At 44.0% G+C, this 21229-nt stretch overlaps 1 protein-coding gene across 2 annotated transcripts in view; it reads left to right on the top strand.

Moving 5' to 3' along the window:
• Positions 1-21229, top strand: part of PTS (6-pyruvoyltetrahydropterin synthase) — a 681414-nt gene that overhangs the window by 35736 nt on the left and 624449 nt on the right. For both annotated transcript variants that reach the window (XR_015241350.1, XR_015241351.1), the window contains exons 7-8: positions 7552-7682; positions 7935-8032. The gene's annotated coding sequence lies outside the window, so the exon portion shown is untranslated. The remainder of the gene's footprint in view (positions 1-7551; positions 7683-7934; positions 8033-21229) is intronic.

Genomic DNA, 21229 nt, shown 5'->3' with positions numbered 1-21229 from the left:
AGCTCCATAGATGATTCTAGAACAGTTCTTTTTATCTTGAATGTGCATCCAGATCACACGGAGCATCTTGCTAACATGCAGTTTCTGATTCAGTAGGTCTGGTGAGGGGCCTGGGACTCCTCATTTATAACAGGCTCCCAGGTAATGCCAAGACGTTGCTGATCCCTGGAGTTCACCTTACATAGCCAGGGTTTCGAAGCTGATGTAAGTAAACCAGGTTGGAACTGAATGTCAGACTAGTTGTTAAGGTCAGAAAAGCTGTGTTCTGTGACTGTACTGGGTACCCCAAAGTTTCTAGTCGGCCTAGAGCTTATATGCTGATACTTCATGCTGTAGAATGTGGTAGGCACTTCCATACCTCACTGGTCTCTTTAGAAAGGAGAGCTTTCAGAGAGCAGAGAGAAGCTAGTCTTCCTAAGGTTAGAGTCTAAAGAGAGCTTCCCTAAAATTCCCCAGGAGCAACCGCACTGATGAATGCAGGGATCATCAACCTGAGGCACCTTGGCTGGTTTTGATCTAGTCTCCTGGGTGTGTCAGAGGTGGGAGGGATGCAGCATTCCCACCAAGGAGAATAGAGCAGAGACTTTAGAGTCACAGAGGCCTCCGTTTGAATCCTGCCCCTCACGTTGTAACCTTGGACTGTACTTACCTGTTCTGAAAGTCAGTTCTTTAAGTCCTTTTATGGAGTTAATAAAACAAACCTTGCAGGATCACATCAAGGTGTAAGAGAGAATGCAGGTAACATGCCTGCCATAGTCTGCCTTTGGTACATGGTGGTTCTTAGCTACCCATGGAAGGGCAGGGTGCATATTTGAGAGGAAGGGCCACCAGGGAGAGGGAGGGGCCTGGAGAATGTTTATAATACTCTCATTTGTTTACCAACAATGGATGCTTCCGTCAGCACGTTGACTTAGGGATAATTGGGTTGTACCTTTTGGCTTTTTGGATCAGGGTAGTGGGTGTTGTGCTTTTGAGGATCCCATGGTGTGGTTCTTTATGCCTTAGAGGGTAATCTAGTGGTCAGCTGTTTAGAAGATACAACTCATCCTTCTCATTCCCCGAGGCTTACAAATTCTTAGAGAGAGAACACACTATTGTATATGATAGTAAGAATTTTCAAGCTGATCAAGCCCTAAGAGACCATTTTAGTCAAACTTCCTCATTTATGTCTGAGAAAACTGTACACAGAAAGATTAAACTTGCCTAAGGCTATAGCCATACTTAGTGGCAGTGTCAGGGTTAGGACCACATTGCCTACCTCCTTCCATCTAGCCAGGTGCTTTCTCCACTGTCTAGATTTACCACCCTGTTAATACATGCCTGTTCCTACTTAGCCTTTGAGATTCAGATGGGCCAAAGTCAAGGTCTGGTACCTTTTAGTTTTAATATTTAATACATCATTATAATTCAATATACTATATGATTTAAAATTTTTAATTTAATATTTTATTTTAATATGTGTGTATACTTTGTGGTGTATTTGGGTCTCTTACTAGTCTATTTGCATTTTATAGAACTTGGAGAGAAATGTACTATTGCAATAATTATTATCTTTGCTTAGTACCTTTTGTTGGTCACAACTTTGGCTTCATATAAGCCTAAATTGTGTGTCGGGAGCATAGTTGGTTTGGCACAGTGCTTTACCCACATTGCCTCATTTGCATCTTTGGTCATTGGACTAGGGTTGCTGGGCATTGAGTAAACTGCTCAAGGTCATACAGCTTTAGGGGAAAATAACTCCTGCCTTACAGTCAATTGTGGTCAGACTCCAGGCTGCCAGCAGTTTGTCTTTGTGGAATAAGAGGAATGAGAACAAAATGATGAGATTTTGAAAGAGAATGTAAAAATTTATTTAACTTAAGGGCTTGCCTTTTATTCGAGCATTACAGCTTTTTGATATTTTCTTATAAAAATGTCTTTCCGGTTGTGAAATTATGGTCATTGTAGCTTGTAGGTAGGAGAGCCTCCTCTTTCATCTTTTCTTCTTTTTTTTTAATGTCCTTATTTGGCAAAATGAACAATTGGCATCTTTTCTAGGTCCCTGAAGTCCAGAGTCTGGAGACTGAGGATCTATGATGATTTACTTTGTATAGTAACATCTAGAAATGCCTTGTGTTATTGTGGCAAGAAGCAGGGATTGTTGGCATTTACGTAGGAGCTGGAAAGTTGTTTCAGGAAGTGTTCAAAGACCACCTTCTCAATAAGTGGGAGATTGAATCCTTTTTCTCCCCCCGTTCTCTATATTAGGTTTCCAGAACTTAATCACAGTTGAAAGTTTATGCCCTTTGATGCCATCTTCCTTTAACTTTGAGACCCTGGAAAGCACCATTCTAATCTGTGCTACTATTAATTTAATTTTTATTTTTAAGTTCCACATATAAGTGACATCATGCAGTATTTGTTTTTCTGTGGGTGGCTTATTTCATTTAGCATTACGTCCTCCAGTTTTATTCATGTCACAGATGGTAGGATTTCCTTCTTTTGTAAAGCCTGAATAGTATTTCAGTGTGTGTGTGTGTGTGTGTGTGTGTGTGTGTGTGTGTGTGTGTATAATTCATATACTCATATATATGTATATACTTCACAATTTCTTTATCCGCTCATCTGTCAACAGACACTTTTGTTGTTTCCATGTCTTGGTGACTATGAATAATGAACATGGGAGTGCAAATATCTCCTAGAGAAAGTGATTTTATTTCCTGTGGATATATACCCAGAAATGGGACTGCTAGATCATATAGTAGCTGTATTTTTAATGTTTTTTCCTCCATATTGTTTCCCATAATGGTTATGTCAGTTTACCATTAACTTTTAAATGTTGCCAGGACTAGTATCCAAAATCTATAAAGAGCTCACCAAACTCCACACCCGAAAAACAAATAACCCAGTGAAGAAATGGGCAGAAAACATGAATAGACACTTCTCTAAAGAAGACATCCGGATGGCCAACAGGCACATGAAAAGATGCTCAACATCGCTCCTCATCAGGGAAATACAAATCAAAACCACACTCAGATATCACCTCACGCCAGTCAGAGTGGCCAAAATGAACAAATCAGGACACTATAGATGCTGGAGAGGATGTGGAGAAACGGGAACCCTCTTGCACTGTTGGTGGGAATGCAAACTGGTGCAGCCACTCTGGAAAACAGTGTGGAGGTTCCTCCGAAAATTAAAAATAGACCTACCCTATGACCCAGCAATAGCACTGCTAGGAATTTACCCAAGGGATACAAGAGTACTGATGCATAGGGGCACTTGTACCCCAATGTTTATAGCAGCACTCTCAACAATAGCCAAATGATGGAAAGAGCCTAAATGTCCATCAACTGATGAATGGATAAAGAACTTGTGGTTTATATACACAATGGAGTACTACATAGCAATGAGAAAGAACGAAATATGGCCCTTTGTAGCAACGTGGATGGAACTGGAGAGTGTTATGCTAAGTGAAATAGGTCATACAGAGAAAGACAGATACCATATGTTTTCACTCTTATGTGGATCCTGAGAAACTTAACAGAAACCCATGGGGGAGGGGAAGGAAAAAAAAAAAAGAGGTTAGAGTGGGAGAGAGCCAAAGCATAAGAGACTCTTAAAAACTGAGAACAAACTGAGGGTTGATGCGGGGTGGGAGGGAGGGGGGGGTGGGTGATGGGTATTGAGGAGGGCACCTTTTGGGATGAGCACTGGGTGTTGTATGGAAACCAATTTGACAATAAATTTCATATATTGAAAAAAATAAAAAATGGGGCGCCTGGGTGGCGCAGTCGGTTAAGCGTCCGACTTCAGCCAGGTCACGATCTCGTGGTCTGGGAGTTCGAGCCCCGCGTCAGGCTCTGGGCTGATGGCTCAGAGCCTGGAGCCTGTTTCCGATTCTGTGTCTCCCTCTCTCTCTGCCCCTCCCCTGTTCATGCTCTGTCTCTCTCTGTCCCAAAAATAAATAAACGTTGAAAAAATAAATAAATAAATAAAAATAAATGTTGCCAGGAGGTATTTTCTTTTTCCTTTCTTGAATTGAAGTGTAATTAACATGCAATGTTATATTAGTTTCAGGTATACAATATAATGATTCAGCAATTCTGTACATTACTGAGTGCTCACAGGGAAGTTGAACCTTTTAAGCTCCTATTTCTAACATTAACATATGTAGTCACCCCAAAATCAGAAGTTGGTTTCATTCATTTTTAGGCAGAAAAAGAAGCATTGGGGGCACTTGGTGTCTGGTTGAAGAGTGGGTTGGTGGGTGAGGAGGTGAAATAAGACAAGAAGAGAAGTTAGGGCTCAGTGCTTCCAAATCCCCAAACAGAAGAGGAAGTAGAAAAGGGATCCCCAGCAGAGGGAGGAAGCAGGTTTGGATGCCCCCTTTCTCTGGCCAGCCAGCGGGAGTTCCTGCCTGGAAAGACAAGGCTGTCTGTGTGCCTGGGAGGAAGTGCACTGCAGGGTGCCCAGGTCAGTTACCCCTGGAGAGAAATGGCTTTCCTTAGTTCTTCTGTGCTACACTTTGGCACATCTTTGGAGGGCACAGCATTTTACCAAGAAATTCAAATGTGTTGTTGTGACTGCGTAACTGGACAGTTCAATAGTGAAAACATACAGGACAGTTTCATCAGTGGGCCATGAACCCAACTCTCAAGGATGGGGGGTGGGCCAGTGTGGAGATCTGACAGAATGTGGTAGAGGCAGCTCTCCAGAGGCAAAGTCAAGGAAACATGCTACTCACGGGAATCCCCCTACATCCAGTTCTTTACAAGTGTGTTGATTTTCTCATATCCTACTTTGTTCCTGTAGGATTTAAGGTAACTTACAGAAATACAAGGTTTAATAAGTAAGGAATAAAAGATATAGGGAAAATAAGGGTAGAAAGAACACGATAATAAGAGGAAGGTGGGGTTCGTTATTTCAGAAATGTTTGCTGGACGTCTCTACAGATGTGGTCCTGTTGTTGGCACGGAGAGAAGACAAGCCTCTGCCTCTGTGGAGTTGCTGATGTGCTGATGTAGCACACAGCAAGGCTACTGACACGCAGCCCTGAATCCAGCCCATAACTTTCCCTTTTCAACATCATTCCATTAGTTGAGTCACGGGAGCATCCTTTAATACATTTAATTCCCTTAGATGCTACTGACTTCTACCATTAATCATGAACTGTGATTTCTTTTTTTCTTCTGGTATTGATTTGATACTATGTATTAGCATTTAAATATCATAACTGTATACTATAGCATCTTATTTTTTTAAAAACAAAGCACATGGCTCTCCTGATAACAGACTCTATTTCCAGCCTTGTGTACAAATGCAATTTTGTCACTTAAGTAATTTGTTAATATATTAATTTCAGAGTTCTCTGTAGCTGTTTCCTGAAACTTTGAGAAGCACTATCTTAAGAAATTAAAGTCTTGGGGCACCTGGGTGGCTCGGTTGGTTGAGTGTCTGACTCTTGGTTTCGGCTCAGGTCATGGTGCTCGGTTGGTTGAGTGTCTGACTCTTGGTTTCGGCTCAGGTCATGGTCTCGTGGTTCATTGGTTGGAGCCCCGCCTGTAGCACAGAGTCTGATGGGATCCTCTCTCCTTCTCACTCTCTGTCCCTCCCCCCTCACTCTCCCTGTCTCTCTCTCAAAATAAACTTAAAAAAAAAAAGAAATTAAAGTCTTGTTCAATGAACATCTTTTTTTTTTTTTTTAACGTTTTTTTTATTTTTGAGAGACAGAGGGAGACAGAGCACAAGCAGGGGAGGGTCAGAAAGAGAGAGGAAGACACAAAATCCAAAGCATGCTCCAGGCTTCAAGCTGCCAGCAAAGAGCCTGACGTGCGGCTTGAACGCACGAACTGTGAGATCATGACCTAAACCCATGAACCGTGAGATGATGACCTGAGCCAAAGTCAGATGCTCAATCAACTGAGCCACCCAGGCGCCCCAATGAGCATCTTTCAATTGAGAATTTTCACTTCAATGATTTTTAAAATAATATGGGTAAAGGTTATTTTTAAGTGATCATTGAAATTGAAACATAAAATCTAAAAATTCTAATGACACTTGTGGATCCTGAGAATACAATAGATGCCATTTGGAGATGTATTGATTTATTTAAATTATTTATAATGTATTGATTATTAATGATTAATATATCATATTTTAAGAACTGATATAAATATTATCACTATTTTATTTTTTGGCATCAACACAATTACGTAAGAGGTGATGCATATTACCTTTTCTATGAGTACGTTTTTGGATCCTCACAATATATGTTCTCAAACCAGAGATTATAATCTAGTTGGTGCACAGTAGGGCCAGACATCTGCATTTCAAAAGCTCTGTAGTTCTTGTCAGGTGGCCCGGGTTGAGAACTGCTCCGCTAGATGTTGTGGAGAAAACAAATCAGACATCAGGCTCTCAAGAGCCTGGTGACAAGTGGGAGCAGAGAAGGAAGTGACTATTTTTGAGCCCTCTTAAGCAGAACTTTGTGATAGAGTTGCTTTCTAGCTGTTGTATTTAATTCTCACCACAATCCTGAGCAGGGAAACCTTACTTTCATTTTATAGCAACTAAGACCTGGCAGTTGACCAGAAGCTGATACGTAAAGGAGCTAAGATATAAAAATATTTGTTTGGGACTATGAGCAGGGATTTGAACCCAGGCCCTTTTTTTTTTTTTTTGGCTGTGGATTCCCTCCAGTGTATGACATCTACTATGAAAGATTCTATAAGCAGAAAGGGATTTGGTTCAGGTATAACAGGAACATTACCTTGATCTTCTGAAATTGGTGCTTGGTGCTTTTATTTTGTAAATAATTCCGAGGAACTCTCATATTTATTAACTAGGATTATTAAGGGTGCTGTTTCATTGTAGGTAGAAATAAACTTTCTCGCTGTTTTACTCTGAGGGAATAAGTATTATCATTTAAAAAAATTTTTTTTAAGTTTGTTTTTAAATTTATTTTGAGACAGAGAGAGAGAGAGAGAGAGAGGAAGGGAGACAATGAGCAAGGGAGGGGCAGAGATAGAGACGGGGACAAAGGACTTGAAGCAAGCTCTGTGCTGACAGCAGAGAGCCCGACGTGGAGCTTGAACTTACAAACCATGGGATCATGACCAGAGCCAAAGTCCACCGCTTAACCGACTGAGCCACCCAGGTGCCTCTGTACTATCATTTTTATTTGCTTAGTCTAGAGCAGTATTTCTCAACTGGGGGTGATTTTGCTGCCCAGGGGCATTTGGTTGTGTCTGGAGGCATTTTTGGTTGTCACAGCTGGTGGTGGTGGGATTGCTCCTGACATCTAGTGAGTAGAAGCGAGAGGTGATATAACACATCCTGTAGTGCACCAGACAGCCCCCACCACAAGGAGATATCCAGCCCCAAATGTCAATAGTGCTGAGGTTGTGAAACCTTGCTTTAGAGGAACGGAAATTACCGGATATGTGGAGTATTAATGGTTTTAATAATAACAAGTAAATGCTATTTATTAAATATCCATGGTGTTCTGAAACCTTTGATTTATGTTTTTGGTATCACTTCCAAAGGAACATTAAAAATGATTTCTAACCTCAGGAAGCTTCCACACCTATGGAAAACCGAGAGAGATCTGGGAATTTGAGCTTCTATCAAAAGGGAAAAATCACAGTCCATACAAGGAGAAGGAGATACGCACAGCAGCAGGGAAGATGGCCCCTTCTGCATGGGTGGGTAAGAGCAGGATATCTCAAGTCGGGAAGAAAAGGTGTGTGTTGTGTACCTACTTCTCCATTGGCTATCCATGTGACCTTGAACCAATATATTGAACTGCTCTATTCTCTGGTTTGTAAAATGGGGATAATGGTAGTACTTATTCATAAGGTTTTTGGGGAGCTTTTAATGAGATGATATGTGTAAGGTGCAATGTCTGGCGTAGAGAGAGCACTCATTAAATTCTTATTTTTCTTGTTATTTATTAGAGAGATTCCACTGAGGTGGTGCCTGGGAGCTGCTCATACCTCCTCCAGAGGGGAATTCCAAGGATCGCAGGCTTCACCCCATCCTTGAGCAATGAAAGGTGAGTCAGGGCTCCAGGACATGGCCTGTCCAGCTGGTAATGAGCCGTCTGTCACAGCTGAGTGGCGATGGAGCTGGGCTTGGTTGGCTAAGGGGAAGGCAGAAAGGAGGAGTAACAAATTCTTTTCTCTTGTGAAACTTTGTAAACTGAAGGCCTTTATCTCAGTCCACAGAGGAGCAGCAGAGTAGGGAGCAGGTGTGTGAATCTCTTCATTGGTAAATGAGAACTATGTTTTAGAGCTGAGGCTGCCCTAGCTTCCTTCCCCAGGCAGGAAGTGAGCTCCCTTGTTCCCACAATCCTTTAGGGGAGAGGATAGGTTGGCTTGGCCCCCCAGAGATTAGGGTGAGGACAGAGAACTGGGGGTGTTCTTGCCGTGGACACTTGGCAGATTCTCAGATTCTCTGCTGATGAGGTCATTTCTGCCTCTTCACCTTTGTTTGACATGGGGTTTACCAGAGAAGGGCACCCTATCCTTATCCTTTGTTACACACACCCTTGCTGCCTTTTCCTTTTGTCAACACAGGATGGTATTTTTAGTTTTCTTTCACTGATATCATTGCAACCTTATGTCCTTGTTCCTTCCTCATCCAGGGCCATATATCTTCTAGACTAGGAGTTCCAGAGGGAGGTGTGTGGGGACGGCCATGTTTGATATGTGCAGGCATGGGGCCATTAGCTGGATCTAACAGCCTCCTCTTTTGCTGTTGTGTGATTTCATGGGTTCCTGGACCTGGGCTTTCCTTGTCTTGTGTTGTGTCTATCTTGACTCCTTTCGTTGGCTGCGTTCTGTTTCAGGTTGTAGGAAAGGCTGTTGGAGGGTGGGTGGCTGAGAATAGGGACCTCCCAGGAGGGGTGAGGGACATGGCAGCTCTTTTCAACACAGATCCCTATTTATTTATCTTCTAACATCCTTTGGATATTCCATGTCTTGATCTATGCCAGGAACTTCCTGGAGGCTTGTTTCCGAGAGAGGGGCTTTTTTCTAAGAGGGGACAGAGAAAATGGTTGCTAAGCATGGTTGTATTTGTGGGAGCATTAGCTACCTCGGGCCCAGCATGTGGAATTATCTAGTGGGCAGCTCAGTCCTGACACTGCCAGAAGTTTATAATATCAGGACTCTGCTTGGAACCAGCAATGCTAGGACTTTAAGCCCATATTCTTCTGATCCCCCAAATCTTGCCCACCTTCATTTCCTTAGATTGCTGGTATACACCATCACCCTTAGGTGGTGCACTAATATATCATTCTCATTTCCATTTCTGTGCTTAGCTTACGTTTTCCAAGTTATGTTTCTTCCTTCCTTCCCCCTTTTTCCCTCCCTCCCTTCCTCCTTCCTTCCTTTCTTTCTTTCTTTCTTTCTTTCTTTCTTTCTTTCTTTCTTTCTTTCTTTCTATATCTTTTAAATTAAAAAATATTTAAGTTTATTTATTGATAAAGGGGCAGAGAGAGAGAGGAAGACAGAGAATCCCAAGCAGGCTCTGCACTGACAGTGCAGATTTCGAACTGTGAGATCATGACCTGAGCTGAAATTAAGAGTTGGACGCTCAACCGACTGAGCCACCCTGGCGACCCCCAGGTTGTGTTTCAAAGAGCAGAGGCCTTAGAGTTGGCTTAAATTACTGCTCCCCCAACTACTAGTGTGTAACTTGCTTCTTCATTTGTAATAGCTGCCTCATTGCCCTACTGTGGCAATCAATTCAATAATTATTGTGTGAGTCTATGTGTCAGGCGATGTGCTTAGCACTGGGAGCTGGAGGAGGGGGCACAGAGACCAATACCCAGTACTTGATCCTTATTTTTGAATTTCATTTAATGTTGGGAGGTAGGCCCATAAACAAATAATTTCTTTTTTTTAATATGAATTCATTGTCAATTTGGTTTCCATACAACACCCAGTGCTCATTCCAACAAGTGCCCTCCTCAAAACAGTGGACAAATGCCAAGAGCTAAGCATAGGATGTCTTAGGAATACAAGGGAAAGGCAAGAGTGCTTTATGGAGAAAATGGGGGACAAGCTATTTTGAAGGATGCAGGTCAGTTGGGGGTGGGTGTTATTGGATGAGAGAAGTGTGGGGGTAGGAAACAGTGTGATGAGAGCAGGGCATTACTGAAACATAATGTTTGAGACAAGAAGTGTTTTGGCTGATGCTGAAGAATGAATAGAGGCCAAAATCACTGAGGCCTTAGAGGTCATGTCAAAAATTTAAGACTCTATCGTACAGGCAATGAGGTTTTCAAGCAGGAGGGTGACATGACCAGGTCTGAGTTTAGATCGGTCATTTTAGTGATTATGTGGGGAGTGAATGTGAGATTGAAAAATCTGGAATCAGTCCAACTAGGAGGCTGTTGTAATAGTCCAGGTGAGTGATGATGAGCTATCACAAAATAATCATGAGGTGGAGGCTGTAGAAGGGAGGGGACAGAGTTTAAATATTAAGGCAATATAAAGGGCAGATTTTAGAGATAGATTGCCGGGGAGAGGGTGGAGTTAGGGTGACTCCAGGTGTCTGGCTTTACTGGATGGGAGGATGACGGTACCGTTGACTAAAATGGGGATCACAGAAGGAACAGTTTTGGGGCAAGGGTGGAGATGGTGAGTTAGGTCTCCTTGGAGATGCCTGTGGAGTATCTATCTCAGTGGTGGTGTCTAGCATGCAGTTGTTTTGGTAAACCTGACGTTCAGGAATAAAACCCCGGCTAGGGTAGAGACTTGCGAGTTATCAGGGTATCGGTGATAGGGAAATCCCAACAATGGAAGCTTTTGTCCAGGTGCACTGTGTGGAATGTGAAAAGCAGTAGTTTAAGGACTGATTGGCAGGGAATCCCAATGATTAAATGGTGGGTGGAAGAGGAATCCAAGGTGGAGACCCACGCTGACAGAGAGAGAGTGGCATTGCAGTCACAGGGGAGTAGACAGTTTCAAGAAAGAGTAAGCACTAGGGTCAAATGCAACAGTAAGAAAAGTATAGAAATTATCCAGTGAATTTGACCATGGGAAGGTATTGATTTTTTACTAAGGGGCAGTGAATAGAGGATCTGAAGCTGCAGTGGAATGAGTTGGGAGGGGAAGGGAGATGGTGGGGAGAGCAAGTATAGGTTTTAGTAGAGAAGGAAGGAGGGAGATAAGATGGGGCCAGGAGACCCAGCAGAAGGAAGGTTTTTGTTTGTTTTTAAATGTTGCAAAACTGGAACATATTTATAGGCTAAGAGGCAGGAAACCCTAGAGAAGGGTGGGGAGGTTGCAAGCTAAGGGGAGAAACTGAGGAGTACAGTTTCTAAGGGTGGGGAACATAGATGGAGGGACTGGTCTAGGGCAAGGAGAAGAACCCTCATCCTGGGAGACTGTAGATAAGGAAAAGAAGGAGCACAGAGATTGATCAGAGCGTAGTGGGGGCTGGAAAGTTCAGGCAGCTCTCATTTTATGGCTTCAATGTTCTCATAAAGATATGAAGAGATGTGTGGTGCCTGAGTGGCTCAGTGGGTTGAGCATCCAACTCTTGATTTTAGCTCAGGTCATGATTTCACAGTTTGTGGGACTGAGCCCCACATCAGGCTCTGTGCTGACAGTGTGGAGGCTGATTGGGATTCTCTCTCTCTTTCTCTCTCTCTCTCTGCCCTTCCCCACTTATTCTCTCTCTCAAAATAAATAAATAAACATAAAAAAATATAAGGAGATGTTGTCTGTCAAGAACGACGGCCTTTGGGGTTGGGTGGGAGAGATTTGAAGGGGGCTCTAGAGATTGGAACAGTTCCTGATGGTGGGAGAGATAGCCTATAAAGCACATGTTAAAGTATCCTTGATCTGCAGCACTCACAACCCAGTTGAGTTTGGAGACCATGGTGCTATTGTAGAGTTGTGTGCTTTTCTTCAGCAGCACTTGGCCTGGGCAAGGGAAGGTAGAAGGCAGATCATGGGATTATTTAGGGTTGGATTTTTTTTCCAGAAAAATGAGATTGAAGGTAGATGCTTGTGAGAGAATGGTTCAGGTGGTCACCTATGTGGTCTAGGCTGAGCAGGCAGCAAATGAAGGACTCAGGGTATCCGGGGTCTCTGTGATGCTGAGGGTAGGCAAGAGCGACACAGGAAATGGATTGCTGTTTGGGGCTGGACTGTTGGAATTTAAGATTGCCAATGAGGGGCAATTCTGACAAGGTTCCTGGATGTGGGGAATCTGAAGGGAATGAAGATGAGGAGGTTCGTGAGCTGTGAGACTACTGTGTTCGGCAAATTATGGACATCCAGCAAGGTGGTAGGGAGAGATGAAAAATCTCAGCCTTCACTGATGAGATTGGAAGCCGATATAACCATGGGGCCAAGTCTCAAAATGGCAGGGACTTTTATAGGAAGAGGAAGAGTAAAGGTTTGGAAATGGCACTGGGGAGTTAAGACAGCAACTCCATTCTTGATCTTGATGCCAGTGGGGAGTGGGATGTTGACCAATCTCCATGGAACGTCACAAGGAAGCATTCAGGCTGGACTTGGTGTAGTTTGTGCTAGGTCTGAGGAGGGATGGGGCTGAAATCTGAGCTTTCACCACACTTTGGGTCCTGGAGGGTAACTTTTAACCAATGTGACCTCCATCCCCAGAAAGGCCACTTCTTTCTAATTTGCCCAAGGTGCCATAGAGGCTAGTGGTGACCCTGGGGAGTGGTGTCCTCAGCAAAGTTGGATTTCTTCTGAGATCACAGGGTAAGGTCACAGGAAAAAGGTAAAAAATGTAGGAGAGTTTATTAGGCTTTGGGGGCTTTGAATGGCACACAGAAAATGTTGCTGAGAGAGGGAAAGAGAGAGACAGGGAGAGGAAGGGTGGAGGAGCACTGAGGTGTCCCGAGGAGGAGGGGTGACTGGTGGGACTTTCACTGGGGACAGTGTACTGGGTCAGCTGCCTCTGAGGCATTAATAGACCGATGATTCCAAGGATCCAAAGAGACCGGTGATTCCTGGGGCCAGGCTGGAGCTCCACAATGATCTCATCTCGATAGACCACTGTGGTCTGTGGACATCTGCATCATGTCACAGGATACTTATTAAAATGCATGTTCCTGACTTTTTTATCAGCCCCAAAGTGATTCTTAAGCACCCTCAAGTTTGAAAACCCTAACTGGGAGTCTTGGTGGTCTTGGGTACAGAGTGCCTACTGGTATTCAGTGACGACTCATAGGTATGACACCTAATGCAGGGCCTGTCTGGTCAATGGTTGTCATACACACTGCGACCCCTTGGTTCTATTGGTGACCTCTGGGAGGGCATGAAGGCACAGCACCTTAGTGGTCTTTATTATTGGCCAATACCCATGCCAGTACACGTGGGGTGGGGGTGGGGGCAAATATGGCTTCACTTTTCCCTTCTAGTACCTCAGTCACACTTCTGGGAACCCCCTTTTTTCTCTCATCTCCTCTTTTCCTCTTCCACAAGCCTCTCAGTCTTTCCTGTCTGCCAGGGCCTTGCCGTGTGTCCAAGGGCCAGCATTGTCCTGGAGGCCAGAGTGTGGATGATGCGCAGAGGCCAGTGCTGAAGGCCCCCGCTACTTCCTTCAATCTACACCTTTTCTCTCTATTGCCCAAGGCTCCTCAGAAGTGGGTGGAGGGGAAAAGGAAAGAGAGGTGCAGGGGGACCAAGGACCCTGGCCACCTAGTCACCTGAGTCTTACACTCCAGGTCCATCCCAGCCCCACTATGGCGGCCATTTCTCTCCAACCCTCCAAGCCCTCACTAATCTGAAACACTCCTGAAATTTGAATCAGAATTAAAATGAATTCCATGAAGTGAATGTTTATTTAGCTGAGCCGGCCTTAGATGTTTGGGCAATGCAGATAAAATGCATCAGTGCACAGTAAAGGGGAAACTCAGGGACATGGTGGTATTTTGAGATGTGCCTTAGAGAAAAGAGAAGGGAGACCCAGCATGGGCTTCATGTGCACCTGCAGCAAGTGGAGCCAAGGGGAAGAGGGCCCAGAGGGCCTAGGAATAGGATAGCCTGTGGGAGGGGAAAAGAGAAGGCAAGTGTATGAAATGAGTCTTGTTCTGCCTCCATGTGGGGGGCCGGTTTTCTGAGCCAGACCCTCAGGTGGGGTGGTGGGAGATGATCATGAGGTTTGCGAGGTCCCGGAAGGGCAGGAAGGGCATGTGAACATCCGTAAGGCATGAGAAAGTGAAAAACAAACAAACCTCAAATGCTTGAGCCTCCCTGCATGTTCGGCCATGTGAACGAACTGGCAGATGGAAAGCCTAGGATTCTGACCGTTGAAGGTAGTGAGATGGTTTATTTAATCAAACCAATAAGTTAATACCATTCATTTAAATTTAATACGTAGTCCTATAAGCTTGTATGTGGGTTTCTGTGTTTCTGATGCTGTTAGGCATGCAGTGGACTAATATGGGGGTAGGGGTGGGCAGTGGGTAGAGGACTTGGCGGCCAGCCACTGTTTTACAACACTGGATAATTGTGAAGGAAGTATGAAATCATTCACCGACAAGACGTGACGAGCATATGAGTAATAATACACCATCCCTGCCCTCTGGGGCTCTCAGGTGATCCAGGAAATAAGGCTTGTGGACAACTCGCAATAGTTTAAGACTGGCCCAAAAAGCCATAGTGGATGTGGGGAGGCAGTCCCAAGAAAGAACAGGGGAGGGAGGAATTAAATCCAAACATTTTGGATGTTGGTTTGCTCCTTCCACAACTGGATTGCAAAGTCTCAGAGGGCAACTACTGTACCTTCCTTTTGTGTCTCCCGTGATACTCTGCATCAGTATCTGTTCAATATCTGTTCACTCTTCTTCATTTTAACACCTGTAGGGCATACCACGTGCTCTGTGTATGTTAGGTGCGTGGTTTTTGTTAAGTGAGTAAAATTAATTTTTCCTGTCTTTTCTCCCATTCTTTCACTTCCCTCCCATCTCCCAAGGATTTATATAGTAAATACTTGTTAAAATGAGTCATGAAGGGTGCCTGGGTGGTTCAGGCTGGTTGAGCATCCAACTCCTGATTTTGGATCAGGTCATGATCTCACAGTTTGTGAGATCGAGCCCCATGTTGGGCTCTGTGCTGATGGTGCAGAGACTGCTTGGGATTCTCTCCCTCTCCCTCTCTCTCTGCCCCTCCCTTGCTCACACACACACTCTCTCTGTCTCTCAGAATAAATAAATAAACAATAAAATAAAATAATATAAAATAAAATGAATCATGAAATTGTCAATGACATTAGAAGTTCAACTTCACTGATAAGAAATTTCATGTATTACATCAGCAGAGATTAAAAGAACTAAGATAATTTTCCACATTAATGAGGTTGCAGGTAGACTGAACTTTTATACATGATTAAAGGGAGAACAATTGTTCAGCTTTTTGGGGGAAGGCAACCTGACACTATTTGTCAATAGCTTTAAGAAGGCAGATCTCCTTCCATCTAGGTGTTCAGCCTCTCTGAATTTACCCGAAGGAAATAATTACTGCTGAGGGCAAAGAAGATAATCACAGCATTGTTCCTGAGAGTGAATGCTGAAAACATCTTAGATGCTAACCAATGGGGGACTGTGTGATTAGTGCCTTGAAGCAACTTATAATAACGTGGTAGAAAAGTATTTGAAAAATGAAATGAGAACATGTTAAAGCAGAATTAAGTAAAAAAAAAAAAATATTACAAAAAATCCAGGTCAGAAAGCTAGTGTGGTAGGAATTTTGTGTTTTTTCTAGCTATATGGCCTCCAGCAGGTCACTTGACCTCTTTGGGCTTTAGCTTCTTTTCTGTAAAAGAGGGACATTGCTCTCTGCCCTATAAGGTTGCCATGAGGATTGGTGATATGGATGTGGAACACTTGGTCTTAGCCTGCGTATCAATCAGGTGCTCAGTTCGTGATGGATATTATTACTCAATTTTTGTAAAAAAAAAAAAAAAGTGTATTTGTACAGTAAAAGGAAAACCAGTAGAAGTTATAGTGAAATGTTAGCAGTGTTGTCTCCAGCTGGTGATATTGTAGTGATTTTTTGCTGCTTCTTTAGGCTTTGCCTTTTTCCCAAATTTTCTACAATGAACACTATGGGAATTATATTAATATTATAATTGGAAGCAAAGTACTTAGAAAAGAAATGGTCGTAACCTTGTATTTAAAACATTAGAATTAAAGAGGGGCTCCTGGGTGGCTCAGTCGGTTAAGTGTCTGACTGCAGCTCGGATCGTGATGTCAGGGTTAGTGAGTTGGAGCCCCGCACCGGGCTCTCAGCTGCCAGCATGGAGCCTGCTTCAGACCTTCCACCTGTTCCCTCCATCTCTCTCTCCCTCCTCTGCTCTCTCTGAAAAATAAATAAACATTAAAAAAAATTAGAGTGAAAGAGATGAATTACTGATCCCATCTATGTCAGAATTATAAGAGACCTAGCAGTTTTTTGTTTAACTTCATTTTACAGTAGAGGAAATGGAGGCACGTCGCAAGGGATTTCACATTTCCTGAGCCAGGGCTTTTTAAACTACACTAGTCTGTCTTTGAGGACATGGGGCTCAAGAGAGGGGCTGCTGTAGGCCTGGCTGTTCCCCCAAACCATTGGTGCCCCCAGTAGAATCCTGCATCTTCCAAATCCCTTCTTGGATCTCCCAGTGAGAGACTTGTGCCTCCTTTCCTCTCCCCAGGCAGTGTACTATCAGACAGAATTCATTACCGCAATCTACTTTTTCCTACCAGACAGGTTTGACCAAGTTCCTTCTCCAAATTTCATTTTTTTCTCAAGTGGAAACAGCGATGTCACTGGACATCCTTTGCATTGTTTCCAGCCTAGACGCCTCTTCTGGGTGCTATTCATTCTCACGTGGATGTCCTACAGGCAGTTTCAGCTCCTTGTGCCTAAAACGGAATTACTGTCTTCCTTCCCAAACCCGGTTCTCCTCCCATATTGTGCCATAGAAAAGAGCAGACCCAGAATCCTGGATGACATTCTCTACACCTCCTCCTTCTCACCCCTTATTGATTAGACCCCTTACTGATTAGTTGTTAAGGCTCCCTGATGCAGCCCACATCACTCAATCAGTATTGATTAGCCCGAGGCATGCTCTGTCCAGATAGTGGGTCGGTAGGAGGAAAGACCTATGATGAATCAGACCTATCCTTACGAAGCTAATCCTTTGCTTCACCATAAGCAAAGAAGAGATAGTGGGCTTTGAGATAAAGGGGAAGATATTTCTAGGGGTCCTTGGGGGAAGAGAAGAGGAGGCATTTTATCCGGACCTTGAGGCTAGTGTAAGATTTGGACACGTGGAAAAGAGGAAGAGAATTTCAGACAGGAGAGCAGGGAGAAGGCCCAGGAAATGTGCAGGAAGCAGTTGAGCTCTCTTGAAGGATGATGTGAAGGCAAGAAGAAAGGAGGGCTGGTGTGGGTCTGTGGAAGGACTTGACTTACATATATAGGCTTCTGAACTACAGAGCCCAGGGCCACAGGGGCCAAAGGTCAGAGTAGCCAGCAGAGGGCACTCCAAGGACATCCTTTTCACTCCTAGGGGCTGGTGATGCTGTACAGTTGACCCTTGAACAGCATGGGTTTGAACTGTGTGGTTCTACTCATATACAGATTTTGTTTCTTTTTGATAAACACAGGACTGTATATGTATTTTCTCTTCCTCATGATTTTATTCATAACATTTTCTTTTCTCTTGTTTACTTTTTGTGTGTGTGTGTGAGAGAGAATACAGTATATGATGTATATAACCTACAAAATGTGTTACTCAACTTTATATTATTGGTAAGGCTCTGGTCAACAGTAGGCTCTTAGTTAAGTTTTGGGGGGAGTCAGAAGTTATATGTGGATTTTTGACTGTGCAGTGGATTGGCACCCCTCCCCACTGACAACTGTACTTGGAATTATCAAGATTTGATTTTTTGCAAATCTGGTGTGAATCATTATCTCATTGTTTCACGTATATTTCCTTTATTTTTTTAAATTTTTTTTTTTTTTTTAACGTTTATTTATTTTTTTGGGACAGAGAGAGACAGAGCATGAACGGGGGAGGGGCAGAGAGAGAGGGAGACACAGAATCAGAAACAGGCTCCAGGCTCTGAGCCATCAGCCCAGAGCCCGACGCGGGGCTCGAACTCACGGACCGGGAGATCGTGACCTGGCTGAAGCCGGACGCTTAACCGACTGCGCCACCCAGGCGCCCCTCCTTTATATTGATGAATATAAGCTTTTGATGTGTTCTTTCTCACATTTATAGTGTGGTCATTTTGGCTTTCTGTTCTGTGAAGTGCCTCTTTCTATCCTCTGCTCATTTCTCCAGTTGTTTGTCATTTTCTCATTGATTTGTAGGAGTTTTTTTTATAGTACTGGACACTGAACATTTATTGGTTGTCTGTGTTATATCTTTCTTCAAAAACGGCTTGTCTTTTACCTTTCATTATGGTGTGTTTTGCTGAGCATACATCTTTAATTTTAAAATAGTCATATTTGTAATCTTTCCTTTTATGAGCAGGGTTTTTTTTAGTTAGTTTTTTTTTTTTTTAAGAAGTCCTCTCCTTTTGTGAGATTTTAAAAAAGTATCCCCTTATATTTTCTTCTAAAGTTTGGAAGTTTTACATGTCACATTTTGGTCTTGAATTGACCAGGGATTAATTTTTGTGATTGTGGGAGATAAAAATCCATTTTTTTTCACGTATGGATAACCAATTACACCAACACCATTTACTGAAGAGGCCATTCTATGTCCAGGAACCTGTAATGCCAGTTATAGGGATGGGGTGGGGTATTTAGGGAGAAGGCTAGAGAAGTTCTCTGATGACCGATGCTTTAGTAGAGAGATGAACGAATGGAGGAGTGAATGAACCATGCAGTTATCTGGGGGATGCTTCCCCTGGGCAGAAGGGAAAGCAAGTGCAAATGCCCTGTGGTGGAGTGCCTTCGGTGCTGGAGGAAAGGAAGGGGGGTCAGTGCAGTGGAAGAGAGCGAGAGTGGAGGCTGGCATGGGAGGTGGCAATGGCGTGCTTGCTGCGACCAGATCAGGAAGGAGCTTGTAGAACATAGTGCTTTGGAGTTTGCTCTAAATGTGATTGGCAGCCACAGGAGGGCTGTGAGCAAGGGATGGCATGACCAGATTTATGTTTTACAGTGATCACATTGGCCCCTGCATGGAGACTCAGCTGTGAGGGGGCTCACGATCAGTTAGATTGGTGGTGGTGGCTTGGATCATGGTGGCAGGGAGAGGGAGGGCGGACGCTCAGGTTCAAAGTATTCTTTGAAGGTTGAGCCAAGAGAATCTGCTGATGGATTAGATGTGGGGTGTGAAAGAAAGGAGGGAACAAAGTAAGACTTCCTCACCGTTTCCTTCATTCTCTTCTGAAACTCCTCCTGGGTGTTTGTTAGAGTCTCTTAATCCATCTGCCATCTTAACTCATCGTTCCTATCCTTGATCTCTTGGTGCTCTGGCTACGTTGTGGGTGAATTCTAGAGTGCCTTCTTTCAGTTTACTCATTCCCTCTCTGTGCCCAGCACAGGATTTTTGGTGGCTGTTTGAGTTTTAAATTCAATTACTGTGTTTTTTACTTCCGTGATTAAAAATAGTTTTTCATGTCCACCTGTTTTGTTTTCATATTTTTTTGTTCTTTTTGAAGTAGATATTGAGAGGTAGAGGTGGATGTGTCTCGGGCTGAACCCTAGGGATCTACAGGAATGGCCCAGTGCTTACGTCCGTCAGTCCTGACAACAGCAAGGACTGGGTGCCAGCCCTTTGCCCTCCCTCCCCCATCGTGCCTGGAGAGGGGTGCTGGTGCCTCCCCAACTGTGAATCCCGCCACAGGTTGCTAGGTAGTAGAGCTGCAGCCACCGGGCTCGGACCTCCCACTAAGAACACGGCCCAGGCTCTGCCGCATCATTCTGCCGTTGAATCCCAGCCTCTCCTCCAGGAAGAGGTGGATGCTTCTCTGGTCGGCAACCTCAAAGCCCCTCAGTCTGAGAGTCCAGGTCCTTCTAGAGTCTGATGTCTGGCCTCTGGCCGGGCTAGACCTCCTTGTGCCACCAGGGGAGAAGAGGGCCACGGGGACCTGCACACACACTCCTGCTCCTCTCTGTGAGTTTTCCCCAGCGAGGGCTGCTCCAGAAGGCCAGCTGCATGTGCTGCCTGGCCGTTTGCCCTTTCCCGTGGTGGACGTTAACGCCTACGTTCATCTCTCAGCCATCCTCCACATGCTTATGTATGCCTGCTATGCTGTTTCCTAAAACTGATTTCACGTGGCTTGGTTTATGTTCAGGTTGTTGCTGGTTTTGGCTGTTAAGCTTTAGCATTTGATTTCTGCATGTATTTTGTAATTTTGGATTTGCAGGCTCATTTGGAATGGGAAGCTTTCAGATTTTTTTCTTTCTCTTCCTATGTGTTCTCTAGGCCTAGAAGTGTTGTAGCTTCCTGCTGGCTTCCTGAAACGCTGGTCCAAAAAAATAAAAAAAAATTAAATTAAATTTAAAAAGGCCTCCATGCTGGTAGCAGGTGAATGGGAAAGGTGGGGATGGCACAGGGCGTGGAGCGGCTCAGTTCCTGGAAGGAATGCTTTGTCCTCCAGCTCCCCAGGCCCATGGCTCCCTAGGAAGCTGTCACCCCAGACAGCACTCGGCAGCAGTTTTTTCCAGCTTCCTTTTTGATTGGGGGTAACCTCAACCCAAAGTTGACTTGAAGCAGGGGAACACTTGTAGTTCTTCTTCTTCTTCTTTTGTTGTTGTTGTTGTTGTTGTTGTTGTTGTTGTTGACCAAGGCAGGGTAAGAGCCCATTTGGCTCCTGAGAGGATGCTGCCTAAAAGAGGAAGAATGCAAAGTGGTCCTTCCACAAAATCTGGTAAGAATCCCCCCTGGTAGGGAACTGGCTAGGACATGTTTCATAAGGAAGTGTCTCCCTCTAGTGGCCGCAAGGGTATATTTCAAGATGCTGTTCTCTGTTCTTTGCTCTTGGGGAGTTTCCTTGAAGCTCTAGAAGATCCACCAACATGGGGGTGGGAGAGCCATAGATTACAAAGTCCTCCATCTGGTCATCTGATTAAAATGAATGGATTCTATCGTCACTGATGAGAGAGAGAGCTCCCCATCAATTTCCATGTTTCTCCTCATTTTTTCCAAGCCAAAATTTGCAAATGGTTACACGTATGTTAATTAGTGTTATTCCTGGAAACTCCAGAACAGTTGTCGTCCTTTCCAGTAGCTTCCTTATTAAGTGGTCCCTTTCATGGTCTTC

The sequence above is a fragment of the Puma concolor genome, chromosome D1, assembly GCF_028749965.1.
Source record: "Puma concolor isolate L17-30 chromosome D1, mPumCon1.1.hap2, whole genome shotgun sequence".
NCBI lineage: Eukaryota > Metazoa > Chordata > Mammalia > Carnivora > Felidae > Puma > Puma concolor.
The sequence above is the reverse complement of the archived record's forward strand: the minus strand, read 5'-3'. Positions and strand labels throughout refer to the sequence as shown.